Source organism: Podarcis muralis, chromosome 15, assembly GCF_964188315.1.
Source record: "Podarcis muralis chromosome 15, rPodMur119.hap1.1, whole genome shotgun sequence".
NCBI lineage: Eukaryota > Metazoa > Chordata > Lepidosauria > Squamata > Lacertidae > Podarcis > Podarcis muralis.
The window spans coordinates 22,446,470-22,466,693 of NC_135669.1; the positions used below are offsets into that span (position 1 = coordinate 22,446,470).

At 48.0% G+C, this 20,224-nt stretch overlaps 1 protein-coding gene across 2 annotated transcripts in view; it reads left to right on the forward strand.

Moving 5' to 3' along the window:
* The first annotated feature begins 974 nt into the window (after positions 1–974).
* Positions 975–20,224, forward strand: part of GRIK4 (glutamate ionotropic receptor kainate type subunit 4) — a 475,610-nt gene continuing 456,360 nt past the window's right edge. For both annotated transcript variants that reach the window (XR_013390818.1, XM_028708037.2), the window contains exon 1: positions 975–1,130. The gene's annotated coding sequence lies outside the window, so the exon portion shown is untranslated. The remainder of the gene's footprint in view (positions 1,131–20,224) is intronic.

The window sequence follows — 20,224 nt, forward strand, 5'->3', positions numbered from 1 at the left end:
TGCATTACACCCCAATAATATTACTGGGCCCTGTGCTCCAGAAGTTATTGTGGTTAAGGCTGTGCTGATCATTCTAAAGATGTTTGCAGCAGTGGTGGCTGGTGTCCATTGAGGCTGCTGGGGCGGAAGGCAGAGCGCCCAACAGTAGGTGGAACCAAATCTAGTGACAGGCAAGAGACAGAGCCAATGGCAGGCAGAGGCAGGCAACTAGTTTTTGCTTTGCAGCCACTCGCCTCCTTGCTGAGCTGTGCAAGGGGCAACACCGCAGCTGTGTGCAAACTCTGCTTTCCTCTGCGCCCAGTGCGCTCCCACCGCTGGTTCGGGATCCGGTGTGTGCATATGGTGGTTGCCACAATCCCTATGTATCCTGTCTCTGTCCTAGCGGTTTTTAAAAAGATAAACTACTGCATTTCGATGGGCTTTCCCCCTGCCTGTGCCACCCTCCATCCAAGTTGAGAAAAACACACAACCTCGCTGAGTTTTAAGCCGGTGACATGCACACAACCAGGGAGTAAGGAGGAGGAGGAACTGGCAACCCGGGCCACCCTCAGGACTGGCTGGAAGTGAAAAGGCTGGCAGGTGGGAGCCAGCTAACAGCAGACTGGGGTGGGGCGGTGCCCCATATGCCCTACCAGGCAAGCCTCCGCTGGCTTGCCCTGCTTCCATCCTGTTATTATTCGCCCCCCTTTTACTGATCTCACTTTGACATCATTACGCGTTTCGTCTGGCAACCGAACACACGATGTCATAATTCGAACGTGCTGCTTTGCTTTGGGTGCCTAATTTTATTTTAGAAATCTGGCACCATATTTCTAACCACACACACAGAGAAACACTTGCACCCTAACCTGTCTCTCTCCCCGCCACGTTCGAACACCCCGCACCCGGGATTTTTCTGGCACCTTGCGCTTCCTCCGCTCGCCACCCGGGGGCGCCCTTGGGCTCGTTCTCTCCCGGTGCTCCTTGGACGCGGTTTCGCCGCCGCCGCCGGATCGCAGCGCGTCGCTTCTGCGAGCCCCAGCAGCTGCAACAAGCCGCCTCATCTCCCCGGCTGCAGCGAGTGCGTGTGTCGGGGGAAGCAAAACCTGAACCGGCCAGCCTGCAGATCCCAGCCCGGGAGAGCCACTCAGGTAGGAGAAGCCTGCACTGCTGCTGCTGCTAGAAGCGCCCCGCCTTCGGTTCAGCTGCAGCCCGGCGCCCGCCGAGCTCGGCTTCCCCCCTGGCCAGAGAGAGAGCCGCGGCAATCGCTTCTCTCTGGACCCGCCGCAAGCGAAGCCAACCGGGCAGAGCCTGCTGCGCTTCCATCTTGCACCTGCAGGGGTAACAAGAGGGTGGTTGGGGGGGGGGTGGCTTGGCTCCTTTCGCTCCCCGAGCCCTCTTACCCTCGGACTCCTGGGTCCTATCTATTCAAGAGAGAGACTCCCCCCTCCCCGATCCGGGATGCTTCCCCCCTCCCCCTTTAAGGAAGGATGCCACAGGACCCCTTTTCCCTCTGAGAGGTCTAAACCGTGCCGTCCTTTCCTAGGGGAAGCCTGGAAGGCGCCGACGAGCTCTCATCTTCCAGGACTCCTAGGGACCCGGGCTTTGGGGGGTAGCCCCATCTTTTTCGGGGCGCCCTCTGCAATCCAGGACTCTACCGCCGCTCTCCTCCTCCCCGCCCCATGCGCCCAGATAAGGATGGCAGTTGGTCCTCAGTTTCCTAAACTTAGTTCCTCCCGACCCATCTCGGGGTGCCCTTCACTGTCTTGGGCTCCCGTGCACCCCAGGAATAAGGGGCCATGCTCTCCTTCTATGCCTCTGGTCGGTTTCAGTGGGCGACTCCAATTCCTCCCCTCTTCCCCTATTCATTGGTCCTTGCCCTTCCTCTTTGGCCAGAATGCCCACTTTGCTATATTGTGTCCCAGTCTCTTTTTTGGGGGGGCGAAGAAGATTTTCCCCCATTCCTCTCTCCCCCCGCATTGTGACACCCCTTTTCTGATTCCCATCAAACTCTGCCTCCATGCTTCTGGGGGCTCACGTCCCCTGAAGAGCTTCCGTGCTGCTGGTGATTAAATCTCCTCATCGGCAGGGAGCGAGGAACTCAACATCACACTTGTGTGTGTATCCACAAAATGGTTGTGTAGCGTGGTGGCTGGCGGAGGCGGCGGGGGGGGGGGGGAGAGAGAACTCCAGAGACCGTATGCGTGGAGGTTGCTGTGATCCTCTGTTTTGAAAGGCTAGGGAGGCGAAGAGGCAGCTGAGGAACGCCAAGGGTGGGTCTCTGGAGTGTATAAAATGACTAAGATCGTTCTTTGTGTGCGTGAGAGAGAAAGTGAGATAATGCACCTGTTTGTAAGGGGAAATGGAATAGGCACCGTGGATTGTTGTTACTTCTTCCTAGAGGGGGAGAAAGTGCTGAAAGGGGAAAGTAGTTGCCGTGGCATGGAAAGTAAAATGTGGAAATGTGGGGAGAGAGGAAGGAAGGAAGGAAGGAAGGAAGGAAGGAAGGAAGGAAAGAAGGAAGGAGGTGTTGAGACGATGGATGCTTTGCAGTGGGTATCAATGCTTGGGAGGGGTAGGTGTTTTTTGGGAGCGATGGCTGGTGCAAGAGGGTGGAAGGGGGGCAGTGGGGAGGTGTTGGGGGGGGGGACGAGTGATGGATACCTTGAAGGAACAGGATGGAGCACAGTGGTGGCAGGTGGGTGGAGAAGGAGATGACAGCCTGGGAGATGGATGGGCAGCTTAAGGGAGGAGGGATGGATGGATTGCTTAGATAAGTTATGTTCAATTTCTCAAAACATGCCTTAAATGACTTCTAAGCATTTTGTTCTTGGGGGCGGAGGTGGGGGAGTTGATGAGATCTCCCAGGTCCCTGGGAGCTGTTTCCTGCTCTTGCGGTGCTTTCAAGAGCAGGCCTTGGGGGGGGGGAATGTCACCTTGTCCTCATTCAGGCTTCGGAGGAGAGGCTGGCTGAATGGGAGACGGGGGCATCTTTTCTCACCGAACCATAGTGTTGTCTGCGCAGATGCATAACCCATTCATCATTTGAATCATGTTGCATTTTTCTGTTTACCGTTTGCAAATGCCGCCGTTGTCACTGCATCTGTTAGTTCCTCAAGATACTACGCTTGGGTCTTCTGTCTTGACTGGAAAGGAACCGGGTCCTTGTTTGCCAGGGTCAAAACTCGAGGGAAGAGACTAGTGACTCCCTGAGTAGCTCAAATAGTGAGGCTATTACTTCAAAGTATGCATTTCTTTTCACAAAGTTGTCTTGCAATATGTAACTAGGATGGGCAGAAAGGCAACGTTCAGTCTGGATGGGACGGTTGTGGGGGCAAGGTACAATCAAAACTCAGAAGAGTGTATGGGCAGTTGTTTTAGTACTCTCGGATGGGGCAACGTGTCCTTTTCATTCAGAAAAAATTAGGCATGAGTATGAAACCCAAGTTATTGCATTGCTGGGAGGCTTAGTAAGGGCAGCAGGCTAGATGGATGAGTTACACAGCTTCTTATTGGCTTGCAGCCTAACACAGTAAAGCACATCGGATGCCGAACATTGTTGGGGAGGAAGGAGAACAAAATCTGAATCACAAGGCTCTCCTTTTGTTACTAGCTGCTGCTCAAAGGAGAAAGTGCTCCCCAAACTAATAATTTTGGAGCATCTCTCCCCCACCCGAAGCCCTGCCTGACTTGTGCATAGAGATGACTAGTGATGCTAGACACTTGCAAATCACTTGGGAACATGAGTTTGCATAGACTAGGAAATAGAATTAAGCTGGGAGTCAACTGGGTGTAAATAGTTTTTTTTAAATCAATGAATGCCCTGTTCTGTGTATATGTGATATGTTATCAGAGCCTGTTGGTACAATCAGAACAGAAACATCCCTGGTGGCTTTCCAGGGCTGAGCTGATGATGGTAGAACTAATGCCTGAAAGTGGGGTCCAGTTTCACTGGGATAATCCCAAATAATGTTACCTATCTATATATTAGGGATGTGGGTGGCTCTGTGGGTTAAACCACTGAGCCTAGGACTTGCCGATCAGAAGGTTGGCGGTTTGAATCCCCGCAATGGGGTGAGCTCCAGTTGCTCGGTCCCTGTTGCTGCCTGTTCCTGCCAACCTAGCAGTTCAAAAGCACCTCAAAGTGCAAGTAGATAAATAGGTACCAATCCGGCGGGAAGGTAAACGGCATTTCCATGCGCTGCTCTGGTTCACCAGAAGTGGCTTAGTCATGGTGGCCACATGACCCGGAAGCTGTACGCGGCTCCCTTGGCCAATAAAGCGAGATGAGCGCCGCAACCCCAGAGTCGGTCACGACTGGACCTAATGGTCAGGGGTCCCTTTACCTTTATCTATATATTGTTTTTTCTCCAAAGAGCTCAAGGTATGGTTCTCTTCTCCCTTCCCATTTTAGCCTCACAACAACCCTGTGAGGTAGGCTAGGCTGGGGAAGAATAACTGGCCCAGTGTTGCCTAGTGACGAGCACCTGTGGGAGGGATGCAAGAGAGAGAGAAAACCTTTTAATTGTTTTTGTTTCAGAAGTGCCCAGTGGGTTCTGAGAAGACTTCTATCCCTCTTTGGGATCCAGCGTTGGACCTTAGGGGTCTCAAATTTCTGTGGCCCCAATCCACCTCTCATGCTCCATTCTAAATCATAGTTGTGGCATCCCAGGCAGCGCCCCTGAGACTCCACACCCAGTGCAACTGAATTGGTCCTAGTCCCCTAAATCTGCCCCTGTCTGATTTCAGCACTAGTTTTTTTGCTCAGGGGCTCCAGTCTCTTACCTGGAATTTTTGAGCATCCCTTACCACATTGACTGGGCACTGCATGGTCAATCTTTGCCTGAGTGGCAAGGAGGGGGCAACAGGCTGGTCCTCTGCCTGGATCAACTACCCACCTCTGGTATGCCTTGCCCATCAACCTGTCCCTGCCCATGGCCAACCACATGCCCCTGGGAATAGCTCCTCATTCAGGCCAGGAAGGGGAGGCCCATTCCATCCCCTGCTTTGTATGCACAACACCTGGAACTAGCTCACAGGTAGACAGCTCCTGAATGCAGAGGCTCCATTAGCCATTGTGAACAGTAAAGGTTTAGTCCCCCTTGAGCAATTTGTATAGAGAGTTTCAGATGTTCAAAGCGCTTTCATGCCACAATGGTCCTGTTTGGTGTCCCTAAGGCCAAGTAGAGAGCTGAGATTTGAATCCAGAGCCTCTGTGTGAACAGAAACACGTTGGTTCTTTGCTGCAAATACTTTGCACTTCCTCCTCATCCACTGGCTTTATTGTTTTCCCAAACCGGGCAGCAGGATTTGTCCTTCAAGGTTGCGACCCTTGGGAAAGTTAATCTCATATGCACACATTACACAGCTGAGCCTTTGTTTGATTCCCACTCTTTTCTCCAGTTCCTGCGGAGAAGGTAGTTCAGTTGCCAGGCGGAGACCTGGAGCTGCCTCCCAGCTGTTGGCAGGAGATGGCAGGCGTTTGCCCGCTGTCTCTCTCAGCTGTGAAATGATGGTCAGAGACCAGCATTTGAATGCAACTTTCTGGGGTGAAGCCCTGGCGAGTGGCGCCTGGGATCAAAAGATGCTCAGAAGAGGTGTTCTGTTTTGCCATGTGCATGGTAGTAAAAATAGATTGTGTAGAGGAGAAATGGGTGGGGTGCAGAACCACAGGAGGCTGTCTAAGACAAAAGCAGACCGTTGGTCCATCTAACTCTGTAGGGTCAACACTGTCTGGCAGCAGTCTCTCTCAGCCCTCCTCAAGATGCCGGGGATTGAATTGGAGATCTTTTGCATGCAAAGCTGATGCTTTTCTTATAAGCTACAAGCCTTCCCTTAAGATATGGGAAACTGTCTAAACAATCCTAATACTTAATGACATGCGATGTCTAAAAGATTGGTGAAAAGATCTATCTAAGTTTATCTGGAGAGGGAAGAAATCTAGGATAAAACAGAAGGTTCTCATTGATACGAAAGACGGAGGATGTTTTGCACTCCCAGATTTGGAATTGTATTTTGAAGCTGCCTGCCTGTGTTGGATAAAAGACTGGATATTGCTAGAAAATACACAGCTGCTAGATTTGCAGGGTCATGATGTCAAACACACCTGGAACACTTGTATTTGGTATGGCAAAGCGGGAATACGTAGAAGCTTCGCCAACCACGTCATTAGAAAAAACTTAATTAAGATATGGGGAAAATACAAATATTTATTAGAAAACAAAACACCTAGGTGGTTATCCCCAATAGAAGCTGAAGCAAGGAAAAAGTAATAATATGAGTGATAACTGGGGGTGCCTATAATGAATTGTTAGACTTTTCAGAAGGAGAGCCAAAAATGAGAAAAATTGAAGAGATTAAATAATATGTATTGGATTGGTTAAAATATCATCAAATCAAAATTTAAGGTAGATAAGAAATTGGGATTTGCAGAAAAACCATCACAGTTTGAAAAAGAAATACTATGATCCAGAGCTAAAATTTTATCTAAAATGTATAGGATTGGGAAGTGAAAGAAGAATTTGTAAAATCATCTATGATCAAATGGGCACAAGATGTGAGCCATAATATTGATTTAAACCGGTGGGAGCATTTGTGGAAAACAAATTTAAAATTCACTGCTAGTTACACGTTAAAAGAGAACTTTAAAAAAATGTCCCACAGGTGGTAAAGGTAAAGGGACCCCTGACCATTAGGTCCAGTCGCAGATGATTCTGGGGTTGCGGTGCTCATCTCGCTTTATTGGCCAAGGGAGCCGGCGTACAGCTTCCGGGTCATGTGTCCAGCATGACTAAGCCGCTTCTGGCGAACCAGAGCAGCGCACGGAAATGCCGTTTACCACTTGACTCCAAGTAAACCAGCTAAAATGTTTAGAACTAAAAGTGCCCTGTGTTGGTAATATAAAGAAGCAATTGGCAGATTCATGGTGGTCTTGCAGAATAATACAGTAAAAGAATTCTGGGAGATGGTTTATAATGGACTTAAGAAAATGTTTAAAAGGATGTTTCCTAAAAAACCAGAAGCATTCCTTCTGGGAATAATAATGACAGAAATTCCCCAAAATCACACTACATTATGGATGTATGTGACTGCAGCAGCCCAAACTCCAGTAGCACAAAAGTGGAGAACAGTTGCAGTACCATCAAGAGAAGAACGGCACTTTAAAATATTAGAATATATAGAACTTGACAGCATGACATGTAGATTAAGAAATAAAGATGATAATAATTTCAAAGAAGACTGGACATTATGCATAGATTACATATATGGAAAAAAATATTCCAACAAGAAAATAAGTGTAACAGACTGAAAAAATACTCAGCAGTAGAGTGACAAAGTGGGATAATGTATGGTAATGAAAACAATTTAGTCGAGTAAGAAAACACAGTTTGAAAAGAAATCAGATGGGAAACCAGGAAAAGAGTGGAAGGGGAGTTAAAGTCAAGGTATTTAAGAGTGGAGGAACAAATTATGTTACAATTATTACTCATAGACATATGTATTGTATTTAAGTTTTATTATTAATATTATTATTATTACCTTGTGTTTGACTGCAACACAGTATGCATTGATCATATGATTAACATAAAAGCCAAAAGAAGGAGAAGAAGATATGGGAAACTGCTTTATCCTGAGGCAGGCCATTCTCCCATCTAACTCAGTATTGTCTACACTGACTGGCAGCAGCTCTCTAGGGTTTCAGGTAGCTGAGCTGGGTGTCCCTCTGTTCAGACCTAATTCATAGACTTACAGAATTGTAGAGTTGGAAGGGACCCTGAGGGTCATCTAGACCAACCCCCTCCAATGCAGAAATGTCAACACAGGGGTCCCCATCCATTTTGAAGCCATACGAGACACTGCAAATGTGCTAGCCTGTTTTATTGCTAGGAGGACCAATTGGGTGCCGAAATCTCTCGCTCTTGCCACCCACTTTTAAACACCGCTAGTAACAGCAGTGCACCGGCCAGCCTCGGAGGGTTGTGGTAAACAGATAGCTATTGTGGGATCACAGAGGTGAAAGGGAACACCAAAGGTCATCTGGTCCAACCCTTTGCCATCCCCGTTAGGTAACTTGTTAGGGAGTCTGGTGTGGCCTCTGTTCTACTTGCGCCATTAGGAATCTCTTCCATTTCTTCTCTGTTTATTCACTGCTTAGATATCCCACCTTTTCCTCCAAGGGGCTAAAGGTGATGTGCAAGGCTTACCCTTCCCCATTTAACACCCACAACAACCCTGGGAGGTAGGTTCAGCTGTGTGCTGGTCCCAGGGGGGATAAGGTACTATTACCGTAGCCCAAGATCAGTCCAGAGTCTCTAGCAGAGTAGACGATCACTAGATGAGACCCGAGGTCCGAGACAGGGAGCCGGGCGGGGTAACAGGAACACTGGTAAGGCAGAAGCAGGAATCCAGGCGAGGAACAGAAACACTGGCAAGGCAGAAGCAGGAATCCAGGCGAGGAACAGGAACACCGGAGAGTCAGAAACAGGAAGCCGGGCGAGGAACAGGCACACTGGGAGTGCCGAACAAGGACTGGGTGAAGCAGGTACTCCACAACGACGTTGCTCCCGCAACCTGGGACCGGGCTGCCTGACCTTTATCTTCTTCTAAGGCCGGGGGCGGTCCCGGCCCCCAGAAGCCCCGCCTCTCTTGGCCTTAAGGCGAGCACTCCTCCTGGGAGACACCAGTTCCCTTCGCCTCTCTGCCCTAAGCCTCTGCAGATCAGGAGAGGCCGAAGGGTTACTGGGCTCCGGGGGAGGCTCACCTGTAGCCACTGAGTCTTCCTGCACCTCTGGGGCCTGAATGATTTCACCTGGTGCCTGCTCTTGAGTTTCCTCAGCATCTAGGCCTTGCCCCAGTTCAGCCGGCCCTGGAGGCGGGGACTCCTGTGCCGGCTGGGATTCCTCCGGATCGCTCTCAGACTCTGAATCCCAGGCCATCACAAGCTGTGACAGGCAGGGGACTGGCCCAAGGTCACCCAGTGCATTTCATGGCTGAGGTGGGATTTGAACCCTGGTCTCCCAGGTCTTGATAATAATAATAATAATAATAATAATAATAATAATAATAATAATACCTTGTCCATCTGGCTGAGTTTCCCCAGCCACTCTGGGCAGCTCCTAATTGAATATTTGAAACAATACAGCATTAAATATGAAAAACTTTCCTAAACAGGGCTGCCTTCAGATGTCTTTTAAAAGTAGGATGGTTGCTTGACATCTGATGGGAGGGTGTTAGTGCAGGCGCCACTACCGAGAAGGCCCTCTGCCTGGTTCCCTGTAACTTGGCTTCTTGTGGTGAGGGAACCACCAGAAGGCCCTTGGCGCTGGATCTCAGTGTCCAGGCAGAATGGGCAGTCCCTGTTAGAGTGTCTTAGTCCGATACTCTAACCACTACAACACACTGGCTTCCTGACCCTCAGTCAGAATCTCCTTTCCTGTAATTTGAACCCATCATTTCAGGTCTGGTGCAATAGAGGAGACTTTTGCTCCATCATCTGCGTGACAGTTCTTCAGAAATGTGAAGGTGGCTCTCATATTGCCTCTTAACCATCTAGTGTCCAGACTAAACATACTCAGCTCTTTCAGCCTTTCCTTATAGATCTCTAGGCATCTCACAACCTTTGAGAGCCAGTGTGGTGTAGTGGTTAAGAGCAGTGGACTCGTAATCTGGTGAACTGGGTTTGATTCCCCACTCCTCCACATGCAGATGCTGGGTGACCTTGGGCTAGTCACACTTCTCTGAAGTCTCTCAGCCCCACTCACCTCACAGAGTGTTTGTTGTGGGGGAGGAAGGGAAAGGAAATTGTTAGCCGCTTTGAGACTCCTTAGGGCAGTGATAAAGTGGGATATCAAATCCAAACTCTTCTTTGTTGCTCTTCTCTGAATATATTCTAATTTGTCCCCAAGTACCCAGAACAGGGACGCGGGTGGCGCTGTGGGTAAAACGTCAGTGCCTAGGACTTGCTGATTGCAAGGTCGGCGGTTCGAATCCCCGCGGCGGGGTGAGCTCCCGTTGTTCGGTCCCAGCTCCTGCCCACCTAGCAGTTCAAAAGCACCCCTAAGTGCAAGTAGACAAATAGGTACTGCTTTATAGCGGGAAGGTAAACGGCGTTTCCGTGTGCGGCGCTGGTGCTGGCTCGCCAGATGCCGCATAGTCACGCTGGCCACGCGACCCGGAAGTGTCTCCGGACAGCGCTGGCTCCCGGCCTCTTGAGCGAGATGAGCGCGCAACCCTAGAGTCGGACACGACTGGCCCGTACGGGCAGGGGTACCTTTACCTTTACCTTTTTACCCAGAACAGGGACACAGGTGGCGCTGTGGGTTAAAGCACAGAGCCTAGGGCTTGCCAATCAGAAGGTTGGCGTTTCGAATCCTGTGACGGGGTGAGCTCCTGTTGTTCGGTCCCTGCTCCTGCCAACCTAGCAGTTTGAAAGCACGTCAAAGTGCAAGTAGATAAATAGGTACCGCTCCGGCGGGAAGGTAAACGGCACTTCCGTGCACTGCTCTGGTTCACCAGAAGCGGCTTGGTCATGTTGGCCACATGACCCAGAAGCTGCACGCCGGCTCCCTTGGCCAATAAAACGAGATGAGTGCCGCAATCCCAGAGTCGTCCACGACTGGACCTAACGGTCAGGTGTCTCTTTACCTCTTTACCCAGAATGCGGAACTACCTTATACTGACTCAAACTGTTGATCCATCCAGCTCCATATTTCCTGCACTGGCTGGCAGCAGCTCTTCAGGGTTTTAGGCAGGGTCTGCCCTAGCCCTACCTGGAGATGCCAGGGATTGAACCAGGGATTTTCTGCCTACAAAGCAGGTATCTTGAGGTACGGCCCCTCCACAGAAATCCAGGTGAGGTCTGACTAAAGCAGAATAAACTGGTACCCTTGCTCCTCATGTTCTCATCATCCCTCAGGGTCCCTTCCAAGTCTATAATTCTGTGATTCAAAAATTCTATGTTCTGGCCTCTATAGTTCTGTTGATGCTGCCTAGTAATGCATTAGCCTTTTGGGGATGACTCATCCTTGGAAAAGGTCTATATTTGCTTAGTGATATGAGTATAATGGCACCAAAGTTTTCCCTGTCCAGATCAAAATTCCAGTCCGCCCCAGATGACATAATCTAGAATAAATATGTCTGTTCTGGTCCTGTTTTCCCTATTACTCATCCCTTTGCATTTCAGCCTTGCTCTCAAAACAAATGAATTTAGATTGAATGTTAACAATTGTGCCGTCTTTAAGGCTGAGAAGAATCCCAATGTCACCCAGACCCTGGCTGGATGATTAATAATAATAATAATGTCACCCATATGACTGGGTTACCCCAGCCACTCTGGGCAGCTTCCAACAAATTAAAACACAGTAAGATGTCAAACAGGGATGCAGGTGGCGCTGTGGGTTAAACCACAGAGTCTAGGATTTGCCAATCAGAAGGTCGGCGGTTCGAATCCCCACGACGGGGTGAGCTCCTGTTGCTTGGTCCCTGCTCCTGCCAACCTAGCAGTTTGAAAGCACGTCAAAGTGCAAGTAGATAAATAGGTACCGCTCCGGCGGGAAGGTAAATGGTGTTTCTGTGTGCTGCTCTGGTTCACCAGAAGCGGCTTAGTCATGCTGGCCACATGACCCGGAAGTTGTACGCCGGTTCCCTTGGCCAATAAAGCAAGATGAGCGCCGCAACCCCAGAGTCAGTCACGACTGGACCTAATGGTCAGGGGTCCCTTTACCTTTAAGATGTCAAACATTAAAATATTTCCAATGCAGGGCTGCCTTCAGATGTCTTCTAAAAGTCAGTTGTTTATGTCATTGACATCTGATGGGAGAGCATTCCACTGGGCGGGCACAGCCTTTGGACCCAAATAGATCCTTGGCAAATCAGTCCAGGATGGCGGGGTAGACAATATGGGGCCCTCCATTATATGCTGTTGGACCACAGCTCCCTTCATCCCTCAGCATTGGCCCAGCTGGCTGGGGCTGATGGGAGTTGGAGTCCAACGGCATCTGAAAAACACCGTGCCTTGGTGGAAAAGTAAGGGCTTCCAGTTGGCCAGGAAAGTACTCGGGAGACAAGACTCCCACGATTTCTTGCAATGTAAAAAACTTGGCTAAAAGTGGATAGTTTTGCTTTTTTTAAAAAAAATGAAATGAATTAAGCATATTTGCATATATTTAATTAGCTCTTTCCTTCTGCTTCCATGATTCTGCGGCTCTTGTGCAACTGATAAAATATTTTTTGGCAAGGGAATGGAATGAGAGAAAAGGGCAGGGAGGTGTCCACAAGTTCCTCTTCTGCGCGAATTAACTTGGAGCGTTTTCGAAACCTGTGTTTAAAAACAAAGCGGAACCTTGTCACTTCCCTCCCTGGGTCACTTGGGTTGCATCCAGTGCTTGCCGTACGCAAGAGTAGACCAGTTGAGATTAATAGACGTGGCTTATTTAGGCTGGGGGTGGCGGGGGGGGGGGGCAAGGCAGAGGGCTGTAATTTTACGAAGGTGAAATATAGTTGTTGGCACTACCTCTGCTGTTAACAGAGCAGCGGAGAGTCTGACTTTGGACTCCAGAGTGGTCAGGGATGATGGGAGCTGCTGTTCAAAGATATATGTGGGACCACAGTTTGCCCACCTCCCAATTCAGTCTCTCTGGTTGAAGCGATTTTATTCTGCTAAATTTGGATTTCCAACCAGGGCCATAGCTAGGGGGTGGTGAGGTGGGCCCCCGCCAGGGGCGCAAAATCAGCTTTAAATTGTCTAATAATAATAATAATAATAATAATAATAATAATAATTTATTTACGTATATCCTGCCCATCTGGCTGGGTTTCCACTCTGGGCGGCTTCCAACAAAGAATAAAAATACAGTGGTACCTCAGGTTACATACGCTTCAGGTTACATACGCTTCAGGTTACAGACTCCACTAACCCAGAAATAGTGCTTCAGGTTAAGAACTTTGCTTCAGGATGAGAACAGAAATCGTGCTCTGGCGGCGCAGCGGCAGCAGGAGGCCCCATTAGCTAAAGTGGTGCTTCAGGTTAAGAACAGTTTCAGGTTAAGAACGGTTTAGATGTCTTCTAAACGTAAGATTGTCCAGAGGCCCTTGGCTCTGGATCTCAGTGTCTGGGCAGAATGATGGGGGTGGAGATGCTCCTTCAGGTATACTGGGCCGAGTATTATTGCCTCATAAGAAATGGTTTTAAATAGAGGGTGAATTGAATGGGTGGGGGTGGGGGAGGAGAGGCAGAAAGAAGAACTAATTTACCCATGGCTAGGGGGCGCAATCTGGATGGTTCTGCCAGGGGCGCAAGATCACCTAGCTACGGCTCTGTTTCCAACCCATCTCTCTCCCCCCCCTCAGCCCCAAACTCCTAGCTGCCAAGAGGAATTCCCAAGGTTTGTGTGCATGCTCACTTGCTATAAGTTCCTTGAACTCTTGAAGGATAAAAGAAAGGAGGTCCCTTGCTTTTTCTCAGCCCGTTGGTGGCTATTGAAAAATCTCAGGGCAGTTCGCAGAAAGGATGGCCTTGGTCTGATCCAGCAGACCAAAGTTTGGTCTGTTCTTAAAGAAACCTGGAGAAAACTCACCAAACTGGGCCTTCAGCAACCATGTCACAAGTGACAATTCAACTGGTGCAGACTTTTTTGGCTGGAAAAGCAAAGCATCGCCTGTTGGACTTGTGCCTCTCTCATGCAGCTGCTAACTGGCACAGATAAGCCTTGCCGCAATAAAACGTGGCCCACATAGGAAGCTGTCTTATACAGAACTGGGACAATGGTCCATGTAGTGCAGTATTGTCTACACTGACTGGCAGCAGCTCTCAAGTTTTCAGGCAGGGGTCTCTCCCAGTCCTAACCAGAGGTGCTGGGTTCCAGTGCATGTGCTTAAGCCTGGGATCTTCTGCATGCAAGGCAGATACTCTACCAGTGAACTGCAGCCCTTCCCTACGAATTAGATCTCAACAACTCCATACGTCATTATTAAAATCCTGTTTCTTTCTTCCCTCCAACCTGCCTCTGAAATGCCATGTTGACCCCTGGTCCACAACTCTCTTCCCAGTCCTTCCCTCCCCACTCCCTGTTTGGAGAGATCAGAGGCAAGTTTTAAAGAAGATTGAAAGCCCCTCCTAAAATAACAAGCCGCAGGCTGGAATCTGATTGACGTGATTCACTGCTTCTTGTGCGAAGGGAGGAACAAGAGAGAGATGCTGCTGGATGAGCAAATGGGATTTATGCCTCAAGTTGTCCCTCTTCTGTATCACCCATAAACAGTCTTTGTGGCTGGGAGGAGATTCTATTGCCCCAGCTTGCAGGCATGGTGTGAAAGCCATGGTTGAAAGTGTTGGTCCACTGGCTTGTGAAGTGGCAAGTCTTTTAGGTGGGCTCTGTGAGCCAGCCTGGTGCTTTCCAGGGGAATTGGGAAATTGGTCTGTGATGGGGGCCTGGGCAGAATATTTCCCTGTCCCCAGCGGTAGGCTCCGAAACAGAGGTGGCAAAACTGTGGCCCTCTAAATAAGAATGTCCAGCATGTCCAGGCCAAAACCCCATAGGCGTTATCATAGAATCATATAATTGTAGAGTTGGAAAAGTTTCCAAGGATCATCTAGTCCAATTCAGGACTAGATGCAACGCAGGAATCTCAGCTAAAGTACCCCTGACAGATGACCACCCAACGTCTGCTTAAAAACCTCCAAGGAAGGAGAGTCCACCACCTTCAGAGGGAGACCGTTCCACTACTGAACTGTTCTTACTGTCAGAAAGTTCTCCCTGATGTTTAGTTAGAATCTCCTTTCTTATACAGTGGTACCTCGGGTTACATACGCTTCAGGTTACATACACTTCAGTTTACAGACTCCACTAAGCCAGAAATAGTACCTCGGGTTAAGAACTTTGTTTCAGGATGAGAACAGAAATCATGCTCTGGCGGCGCGGTGCTTAAAGAACTTGACTGAAAACCGGTGCTTAAGAACTGGACTGAAATGTAGTGTCTTGAATTCTTACAGAATCATTCAGAGGGGTAGCCCTGATAAGCTTCAATCCTAACCCTGCTTATTTGGGAGTACAGTGGTACCCCGGGTTACAAACACTTCGGGTTACAGATTCCACTAACACGGAAGTAGTACCTCAGGTTAAGAACATTACCTCAGGATGAGAACAGAAATCACACGGCAACGGCAGCAGGAGGCCCCATTAGCTAAAGTGGTGCTTTAGGTTAAGAACAGTTTCAGGTTAAGAAGGGACCTCTGGAATGAATTAAGTACTTAACCCGAGGTATCACTGTATCTTGAAGCCATTGGTTCAGGTTCTACCCTCCAGAGCAGGAGAAAACAAGCTTGCTCCTGCTTCATCTTCCATGTGACAGCCCTTGTAATATTTAAAGATGGCTATTATATCTCCTTTCAGTCTCCTCTTTTCCAAGCTAAACATACCCAGCTCCTTCAACTGTTCCTCATAAGGCTTGGTTTCCAGACCCTTGATCATCTTGGTCACCCTCCTCTGCACATGTTCCAGTTTGCGTTCCACTTAAGTTGCGGGTTGCACTCCCAGGCAAGTCATGTGACCTGCATGAGATCGTGGTCCCCCCAAAAGTGTTTTTTTTTGGGGGGGGGGTTGAGATTGCAATGCCCCAAATAGCCACCATGCTGTTGCGCAAGAAAATGGGATGTCCTGGTTTTCCTGGGACAGTTGAGGGATGTGCCAGATGTTTTGGGCTACAATTCCCATCATCCATGACTCTTAGCTGTGCTGGCTGGGGCTGATGGGAGTTGGAGTACCACGACATTTGGAGGACCACAGATTCCTCACTCCTGTTCTGAAACAAAGAACTTATCTGTTCTCTGAGTTTTGGACTGGTGAGACCACTGAAGGAAAGGGGGAACAGTCAGCTTATTGTTTATGGTGATGTAAGTGACCTGGAAGGATGTTTCCTCTTGTTGATGAAATGTAAGGGATGAAGGAAGAGCTTGAAAGCATGGAAGCAGAGTCAGTGCAAAGTGATGGAGGCACCCAAGTTCTGGAAAGGAGTAAATACATGTTTGGAATTAGTGCTAAAGGCTTAAGCAAAGAGGATAATTTAATGGGAGTGGAAATCAATAAGGGAGGACGGATGGTTTAAAATTTAGGGGAAAGCGCCACCAGGCTAGCAGTTAATAAGAGAGTTTAAATAATACGGCTGGCTATTGAACGAGATGCTGAAACTGGCCGAGTCGCTATGGGCTAGATCCCGGCCTTGCACTTGCAGCTTTGTTTGACCCAGTTATGCCATTTCTTTCGGTTTGGTTCTCTGGACTGTTCACACTGTGGTTTCCAGTTCACCAAAGCGGATGCTTAATGCAAAAGGAAGACTTACAGGTTTTCTTGCAAGGGTGTTCCCGTGCGGCAGATGAGACCATGGAGTCCAATTTATTTGGTTATAAATCCTGCCTAATGAAAATATTATCCTAATTGTGGGAGTTCAGCAAGGGGCTCTGGACCATGCCTAAGGAAGCTGGCGCCTTACGAGATTATTAGAGGAGTTGCAAAATCTGCTTGCTTATAATGACCCTCTTTTAACTGCCCTGATATTAACTTGCTCTATGGTACGCTGGGCATAGATTGAAGGAGCAATTTATGGCATTAATAAGAGCTTCTCTTTTTTTTAGGAGGGCTTTTCTTTGGTGCCTACTGAGCAGTTGGTAGCTCTAGATTTAGTGGTCTGGAAAAAAGTGAGATAGGCTGCATGCAGAGCAGAAATGCTGGGCTAAAACAGTTGCAAGAACTGCTGGGGGACAGGCCAGCTGAATCTGTCAGCCCAAAGCAACTCATGGCGGTTGCAGAGTGTAGGAACTGCAAGCTTTTATGATGCTCCTGTTGGATGTGCAGCAGTGGGGATCCTTCGGTTTGTAACACAAGGGTTAATTCTGGAAGGGTTAAAGTTAACTAGGCAAGAGGGTGAGTGGGTGGAGATGTTGCTTAGCAACCCGGCAGAGAGGAATGATCTTAACTGAGGCAACATGTGCTCTGATTGGTTGTGTAGTCTGGAGGGAGTTTTCTTCTGTGTGCTAGGCTGAATGTCTCCCTGCGGCATACAAGGCCTGGACTAAGAGAGACAAAAACCTCTCTGTTCCTTTCTCCTCAAATCATACACTCTTTTGTTCCCCAGTTCAGGAAAGCATTATCAGGATGTTTTTCCCATGGACTCGATTTGTGTCAATCTAAGTATTTTGCTAACAGCTCCAAGGAGGCTTGTATGAGCATCCTGTGAGTATCCCAGGAACATCACTCATGACGTAGCTCAGTGATGGCCAAACTTGGCCCTCCAGCTGATTTGGGACTACAACTCCCATCATCCCTAGCTAACAGGACCGGTGGTCAGGGATGATGGGAATTGTAGTCCCAAAACAGCTGGAGTGTCACTGGATGGGGTGGGTGGGTGGGCAGACTCCATGCCAACTTTAGACTTCACATCAGTGCTAAACACCTTCTTCCTTTTGACAGTGAGCTTCAAAAGCTGGGTGAATCTGCAGCATGATCTGGATCTTGCATTTGGTTGGCTGGGCTTGTAGCTGCATGAGAGCTTCTGCAGTTGACACAGGCAAGCCAGTCTGTGCAGAAAACACGCTCCTAAAGCCACGGTGACCCATTAGTGGCATTGCAGCCGTGGTTAGAGCAGCGTGTGCCTGCCGCTACCCATTTGTGAAAAAGCATCTTGAGAGATCTGATGCACATGGCGAGGCAGTAAAGTCAATGTACGATCTTGTTTATAAGCAATTGATTAACTGATGCACCATTTCAGTCTAGGGTGCTATGCTGAAGGCATTTAATGAGGAGGACTCTGGGCTCCCCACCCTTTTCCCTCGCCTCAACAACCAGCATGAATCATGTATTATCTGGAATGTCTCTGTAAAATGCATTACCCAAATCGAGAGACTTATGTGGATGGTTTATGACCATCGGGCTGGTGCTGAACACTCTTTGGTGGGAGATGGCTCCAATTAAAGTTTGATTAAAAATCTGCATTTTGGAAGTCTGATTAATGCGTCAGTGGATCAATGGTGCCAGGGAGATGGTTAATGCTCGCAGCTTTATTAGTCATGTTGCCTCAAATGGAAAGGTTAATTTTAATTAGGTGCCGAAAGAGGGGTTCCTGGTGATCTGCGAGTGACTTTGTGTAGGACTCTAATACTTATTTGTTTAATGTATATGTATACCCCGCCTTTCTCCTAGTGCATGGCCCAAGGCAGCTCAGAGTATAAATTAAAACAGATACAAATAAAAACACACAATAAATGTGATTTTTTTAAAAAGAAAAAGATTAAAAATTAAATACTCCAATTAAATTATTAAATTCTGAGGGTAAGAGCTGTTTGACAGGGGAACAGGCTGCCTTGGGAAGTGGTGGGCTCTGCTTGGCAGGCAGTAAACAACGCTGGATGGCTGTCTGTCAGGGATGCTGTGCGGCTGCATCCTCCACTGCAGATTGTGCATCAAGCAAAGAGGTGGATTGGATGACCTCCAAGATCCCTTCTGATTCAGTGATTCTACAGAGACAGCTCTTTACCATGATGTGAGCTCCAGCTCTTCCTGTTTTCTAAGGGAAGAGGTTATTTTCGTAGTTGGAATTGTCCTTAATGTTGCCTTTTGGGGAATGCCATATATTCTGGCGCATGTGCGTGTAAGCGTGCGTGCGCACAGACACCAAGGTCCAAACAGTGCGCAGCTTGCTGTTTCACAAACTGTAGCCTGCCGGGGTATATTTTGATCAGTTGATAACAGATTGTAGGACAAGTCTGTTTTCCTCGTATATCTTTACCCTGACGAGCAAACACTATCCTAGCTTCTAATTCAGCGGAAGACGGGCAATTGCAAGAGTAAATGGATGCAGCTTACAGGAGGTGGAGAAGACTCTTCAGCAATGTGTAATGGGGTGTGTGCCAGGCAATGATCCGTGGTATGAAAATTGGGGTGTTTCAAGCATGTCCCTGTTCTCAGCTGTGAAATGTTGGAATAGTCCAGTGTATTATTGCTGGCTTAGATCCTGTAGTACAGTTAGGTAATTTCAGACTCTGGACTTAATGGTCTCACGGGGTCCTCTCCCTTTAGATGGTAATGGGTAATCAGTTTCTCATTTTTTGTTCTCTATATGTCCGCACGTGAATGTGTGTGTGTGTGTTTTAAGTCATGAAAAATTCATCAGCATTTTAGGGTGAAATTTCTCCAATATGTATACACATTGGGGGTTTGGGGGTTGTTTTTTGTAAAGCCATTTCCCCGAATATGCATTTTGCAAGCTATTTTAATAAATATATGCATTTTATTGACATTTTACCCTCATATATTTACATGTTACAGTGGTACCTCAGGTTACAAACACCTCAGATTACAAACTCCACTAACCCAGAAGTAGTACCTCGGGTTAAGAACTTTGCTTCAGGATGAGAACAGAAATCACGCAGTGGCGGCAGAAGGCCCCATTAGCTAAAGTGGTACCTCAAGTTAAGAACGGTTTCAGGTTAAGAACAGACCTCCAGAACAAATTAAGTTCTTAAGCTGAGGTACCACTGTACTTAGCTGGAGAACTGCATTGCAAAATTCAGAGTAGTAAGAATTTCACATATCAGAGTCATAGAATCATAGAATTGGAAGGGACCCTGAGGATCATCTAGTCCAACCCTCTGCAATGCAGCTGCGTTATCAACACCACGCTCTAACCAACTGAGCTGGTTTGGGAAAGTGTGAATTTGGCGGGTCTGGACAACCTCAGAAGACAGAGGAGGTCTTTAAACAGAGGTTGGATAGCCATCTGTCAGGAATTCTTTAGCTGCAGTTCCTGCATTGCAGGGGTTGGTTTCGCTGCCCCCCTGGGTCCTATCCAACCCTACAATTCTCCGATTTGTTGTGAGTTATACCTCTGTATTGTTACGCACTCTCCATCTGCACCAGGCAATGAAGAAACACTGTGATTGATTGTAATACCACAGAGACCCTTCTGTTCCACTGGAAAAAATGTAGATCATGGGTAATTATTATTTTTAATAATGTGTTTGGTACATAACATGGATGTGTGTGTGTTTTTGGAATGAGGAGAAACTATCTTGCCCGGAGACTGAAGCTTGTTGGCTCGGTCCAAATTCCCTAATAAAAAATGCATTCTTCCTTTGTTCCTTTAAGCGCTGTAGCAAAGAGAGAAAGAGATGTAATGTACCAGATGGATTTAAGCATACTGGGAGATTTGGTGGCAACCAGGCGCATGGAGCTTTAAGTGTTATAAATGTGCAAAG